Raw genomic sequence first — 6,051 nt, 5'->3', positions numbered from 1 at the left:
CAGAGGCGGCCGACACCTTCTGGAAGGGATGCCAGCAGCAACACGGCCTCGCCACCGACCCCAACAGGTGCTCCATGGCAGTCCTCCTGTCCCTTCCACGTGCCCAGGGCAGGTGCCAGTGCCCTCAGCATCACCTGGGCTTTGCTCTGCACACAGCTTTGTGGAGCAGACCCTGAAGGACCTGCTCTGCCGACTGCACTACGAGGATGTGGTGGTGGCAATGGAAGACAAGCGTGGCTGGGACACGCTGCTCTGTGCTGACACCCAGCACTGTGCTGTGGGCGTGCTGGCCAGGTGAGACCCCCTGCTCCCCAGCTGCCCCCGGCATTTGTGCCCTGTGCCCGGGGTGCCCCCCACAGTCCCCGTGGTCGTGGGCCAGAGGGCCTTGTCACCAAGGGATGGCCAAGGAAGACTGCAAAAGGCTGGGAGAGGAGTGTGCCCAAGAGCAGCCACCTCCCAAAGGGCCTGGCTCTCCCTTGCAGGGTGGTGGAGAGAGGCCAGACCTCTGTGAGTCAGTCCTGGGAGATTACCCCTGCTGGCTCAGGGTTTTGCTTCCAATTTCCCCCTGTCAGAGAAATGCACCACGCATCCGAAACCTTGTGTTCTGCGATTGCGTTCTACCTGCTCGGGCTGCTCAGCAAAGACATGCCATCCCGGGATCTGGCTGCCATGGCGTTCCTTGTGGAGGTGAGCCTGAGGGCCAGCGCTGCCTCGCTCAGCTGCCTCCCAGCTCTCTGCCCTCTCGTGGCCGCAGCTGCCCGGGACGGTGCCCGCGCCCTGTGCTGCTGCCTGGGTCCGGCCCTGTGTGGTTCCGGGCTCCTGCCGGCTGGCTCCCCCGTCACCGGCCTTGTGCCTTCCAGATCCTGGGGTGCCTGAACTTGAGTGAATGCCGTGACAGCGTCCTGGAGGTCATGTCCAAGAACCTGCAGAGCGAGTGCAGGGAGATGCGTCGCCTGGCACTCAGAGGCCTCCTGGTGCTCGGCACCAGTGTCTCGGTGAGAAGAGGGCAGTGGCTGAAGCCATGCTGCCAGCGTGGGGCTGGGGAAGGCAGTCGCCTGGGCTCGGCTGGCCTCTGGGCGCTGAGGCAGCTGCTCCCAGCTCTCCTGCCTCCCGCTCCAGCTGCCCGAGTGCTCTGGCACAGGCCTTTGGCCTCTGGGCCCTGTGGCAGCAGGGTGGCGTTTCACACACTCGTCTTCCTCGCAGGCCTGCATAAGAATGTGGAGCCTGCACGAAAGGCTGGTGGAGCTCCTGCAGGAAAATGACAGCGACATGCTTAGGATGACCATGGTTCTCCTCAGCGGTTTGTTCCTGTGCAATGGCGCCCCGCTAGCCAGCCCCCTCGCCCTGCAGCTGGCTGAGGAGCTCCCGCTGCTCTTTGACAACGTAAGGCTCTGTGCCTCCAGCCACGGCCACCGGCTGCTGCCCGCACACTTTGTGCCCTGCGCATTTTCAGGCCTGGGCCCGGCTGGGCGTGAAGCTCCCCATGCTCAGGTCCTTCTTTCTTCCTTTCATACAGGATGATAGCCAGGTGCAGTTGTGCTCCATGTTCATGTTCCGAGAGCTGCTGTATTTTTTACCGGAAGGGGAAAGAAAGGCCATGAAGTCGCACGTGTGCAAGAGCCTGCTCCCACTCTTTTTCCACTGCCATGACGAGAACCAGCGTGTGGCAGAGGTGAGGACTCAGCAGCTGCTGCTGGTCCCCTGGCAGGGGGCCGGGCTGCCTCCTGCTCTGGCGCCTGGCAGGCTGCAGCCTCCTCCTGGCCTTGGTACAGGGACCTGTGCGGCTCCTGTGCCCTGGGCTGTGGTGCCATCTCTGGGTCTCTGCTGCTCTCCAGGCCTCCGGGGAAACGCTGCATTCTTCAGCCACATTCCTGCACAGGAAGGATCTCCAAGACATGCTGCAGCTGGATCAGACCTGGAGGTTTGGCGAGAGCCTGGTAAGGACGACCTGCAAGCCCCAGCCTCAGGCTGGAGAAGCCCCCTGACCGCGTTGCTCAGCGAGTGCGGCTGGCAGCCGCGCCCCTGCCCAGCACTGCGTCCAGGGCCGCCAGCCTGCGCCCCACACGCCGCTGCCTTCCCTGGGCCGCGCGGGCTCTGCTCCAGGCTCCCGTGGCCCCGAGATGGGTGCCGATGGAGCCGGGCCCAGCTGGGCTGTGCGGCGGGGCGGCACAGAGGCTCCCCGGGCTGCTGGCCGGCGGACAGGGCTCTGTGGACGGGGGAGGCCAGTGCTGGCCGCACGGAGCCCAAGAGGCTGAGCCTGCACCAAGCGCACCCTCCTGGCGCTCTCTCCAGCTGGCAGAAGGCGGGAGCCGAGCGGCCGAGCACGTGCGCCACGCCCTGCAGTACCTGGAGAGCCCACAGGAGTCCCTGCGACAGGCGGCCATCAGGTTCATCGGTGAGGCACCATCCTGGGCTGCCCTTCCCAGGCCCGCCCTGCCGCAGCTCGGCCCCTGCCCCGGCCCCGGCCCCGGCCCCGGCCCCACCCCGACAGCGCCGTCCATGCCCTGCACCTTGGAGCCCCGCCTGCCCTCGGCGCTGCTGCCGCCCTCTCGCAGCCCTGCGCTTGGGCGGCAGCATGCAGCAAGGGCCCGGCCCGAGCCCTGCCGGGGCCAGGAGGGTGTGTGGCCCCAGGGCTGGCAGCGCTGCTGGCAGGGAGCTGTGCCGCTGCCGCCGTGACAGGCTCTGTGTTCCCAGGGATGGCCGGGCGGCACCTCAGGGCTCACAAGCGAGAGCTCCGGCACATCCGTCAGGGTGAGTGAAGGCAGAGGGCTGCCAGCCCCGGCTGGGCTGCCGGGGGCAGCTGCAACTCCTGCCCCACTGCCGAGGGCTCTGCTCCCTGTGCGGAGCAGGGCTGGCGCGGCCGGAGCACACGCACCCATTTCAGACCCACGTTGGGCAATAGTGTCCGGTAGCTTCGGGCTGATCCCCTTGCTCCCTGCTCCCTCCTGGCCATGGCCAGAGCCGGTTGGCATGGCCCTGGCACGGGGGTCTCCTCGGGTCCCCGCCGATCCGGGATCTGACAGTGGCTCTGTTCCTCTCCCTCACAGCCCTTGAAGACAAGGCAGAGGACATCAGCCCTTCCTGCAGAAGCCTGGCTCTCGAAACAGCCTTTGTCCTCCGGGCTGTGGAGAGAGCTCCGCGCTCCATCTTGCAGAGGCTGCAAGATCGGTTTCGGAGGGCACGCAAGGAACGGCCTTGTCTCTGGGGCCACGGCTGGCTGTGCTGCTGGCGCTCTGAGGAGAGCTGATTTGAGAGACTCTGTCTGCTAAAGGGCACCTAAGCCAGGGGGGATTTTTCTTTTCTTTAAAATTGGATTTTTCCTTCTTTTTAGTTGTTCTTTAGGATATAAATATAGAATGTGTTCTAATACACAGACTCCCAGGAGCTTTCTTTGGTGCCCAGCATCCACAGGGCACCGGAGAAGAGGGGAAAACGGGTCCTCATGCCAAGCAAGCTGCCCAGGCGTGCTGTGGGGAAGGGGAGATGGCCCCAAGCCCCTTGGCCTTTGGTGGTTCTGCTGAAGCCTTTGTGCTGGCGACAGAGCGGCTGGGCAGGGGCCGGAGCTGTGGGGATCCCTGCCGGACTGGTGCCTGGAGATGACCACAAGCCCTCCTGCCCAGCCAGGAAGGGCCATCTGTGTCCTCCTGTCCGTCTGTTGCTGCCTGCATTGCTGAGGGCTCCAAGGTGCCTCTCGATCCGGCTCCTCTGCAGCTCCCTCGGGGCTGCGCCGCTGCCGGGCAGCTTGGCCGGGCTGGGGGAGACCCTGAGGGGACAACGGGGCAGTGGGAGGCCGTTAAGGGATGAGGTGCTGCAGGGGCCCTGACGGGATAAGGCGCTGGGAAGGCACGAGGGCCCTGTGGGAGGAAGTGGGGGGCAGGAGGCGCCAGGGGGACACTAGTGGGTAGGAACACAGGCTGGTGGGAAGCCCTGAGGAATTGGGTGTCAGAGGCCATAAGTAGCTCCCAGGCTGCCACCTTGTTCCTGACAGCCGGCTGCTCTCTGGCGCTTCCCCAGAGAGGCTCCCACGCCTGGGGCAGAAGCCCTGGAGGCCGGGCCTCAGCAGGAGGGTGGGGACACCCCTGAGGTGCCCAGGCTGGGCTGGCTGGAGACAAGGAGGGCAAGGGGGCCCCGCTGGGGCACGGTCACTGGGTGCCGCCAGGGCAGCGGGCAGAGCAGGGCTGGCGGCCAGCCGGGGCCCCCGTGGCTGCCCAGGCCACGGTGCTGAGGATGAGGCCCTGCTGACGCAGAGCTCTGGGCCCGCAGGGCTGCTGCCTCCATGGCGAGGGCGGCGATGTCTCCTCGAGCAGGGCTGCTGAGTCGCTGCTGCCAAAGTGGCTCTGGACACTACAGAAACAGCACCAGAGCGTGCACAGGAACAGCAGCAGCCCCATCACCGGCACCTTCTCAAGGAGGCGTATGCGCCAGCTGCCATTGCCAGAAGAGGTGATACTGTGGGCATCATTGCATGTGATTTAGCAAAAGGGTTCAGCACACTTGGCCACAATGGCTTTCTCTTGCCTGGCCAGCCTCACAGCAGTGCTTGCCAGCTGCAGCTGCAGCCTGTGCCCCTGACTGACCTCAGTGGCCGTGCTTGAGGGCAGACTCGCCTTCCACTGGCAGGCACCCCCAGGCAGCAGCACTGGTGCCATTGGGACAGGCAGCACAAGCCCTGGGCTGCAGCTGCCATCCCTCTCCTCCGTGCAGGCACCTTAAAAACACGTGCATGAGCTTCCAGCCTAAATTGTGGACTGGCTTGCAACAAAGAAAGCAGCAGCAGGCCCTGAAGAAAGGCAGGCACGTGTGGCCAGCATTCAGGCTTGGAGGGAAGCACTTTGGTGTCTGCTGAGGACATGGCTCGCTTCACAAGCTCAGCATTTGCTGCTAGAAGATCCTGCTTTGCCCTTGCCTGAGGCCATTTCCTACCCATGCCTGGGCTTCCATTGTTCCGGGATCAAGTCTGGTGAACCTGTGGGCAACAAGTCTGTCCGTGTGCATCTGACAGAAGAAAAGAGCAGGACACAGCTGCTTCCAGCACTTGTCTTGGCCGCTCCTTCAGTGCGCTGGCACCCTCATCAGAGACACAGAACAGCTTCTCCTCCCAGAGTTATCCCTATCCTCTGCACTTCCCCAGGTGTCTGCCTTGATGTTCACCAGGCACTTCCCTGTTTGTGGCCATCCACTGCCACGCTCAGCAGGCAGCCAGTTGTGTTTGCACGTGAGCTGCCACAGGAAGACACCCATAAGTGGACAGTTGAATAGCAGAGGATGGGCCAATTCTTTTTCTTTCCGAGTGCAAGAAAGACAGAAAAGCACAAGGAAACATGGCAGTGTTTTGGTGGAGTCTCTTTGTGCTGTGAAATTCTGTAGCTGTTGGTGTTTCTGTGCTACTGCTAATCCCTTCCTTGAAAAAATCATTCCAGGAAGGAGCAACATCATCTGGCCCATACCAAATGTTGCCACCAGGTGCTCCAGGTGCTCCTACCAAGACGACCTGTAGGATGGAGCACAGCCCCCAGTGCACGTCAGCTTTGGCTGCCCTCTGGCAGAGAAGCCCTCTGGAGGCACAGGTCTCTGGGGCAGGAGATGGGCACCAGCGCTGCCAGCGCTTGGGGGGACTTTGCTTCGGCGGGGACTCTGCCACACGGGCTGATGTCAGTGCTCCCCGGGCCCCAGGGCTCAGAGCAGCATTGGTGCCCTGGCCCACATGTTCCTTGTCTGTGTCACAGGGGCATACTTAGCTCCAGTGTCACTCAGTCCTGCTCAGACTTTTTCTTTGCCTTTCAGAGTCACTTTGAATGGGCATGTGGGACAATGATATGTAATACGTTGTGTCCAAAATTTCTGCAGGACCCCTGTGGAACCAAACCCCCGCCCCTCTGTTCGGCTATCAGGGGAACAGATATGGGTGCTGTCAGGAAAAGTATTATTATAAATACATATTATAATACTGGCTTTTTGCAAATATTTAGATGGATTCTGTATGTATATTAGAGTAGCTTTGCTATAAAAATATAGGCTTTTTTTTTTGTTTTTAACAAAGCCTAGACACAG

This window comes from Haemorhous mexicanus, chromosome 18, assembly GCF_027477595.1.
Source record: "Haemorhous mexicanus isolate bHaeMex1 chromosome 18, bHaeMex1.pri, whole genome shotgun sequence".
Taxonomy (NCBI): domain Eukaryota; kingdom Metazoa; phylum Chordata; class Aves; order Passeriformes; family Fringillidae; genus Haemorhous; species Haemorhous mexicanus.
The sequence above is the reverse complement of the archived record's forward strand: the minus strand, read 5'-3'. Positions refer to the sequence as shown.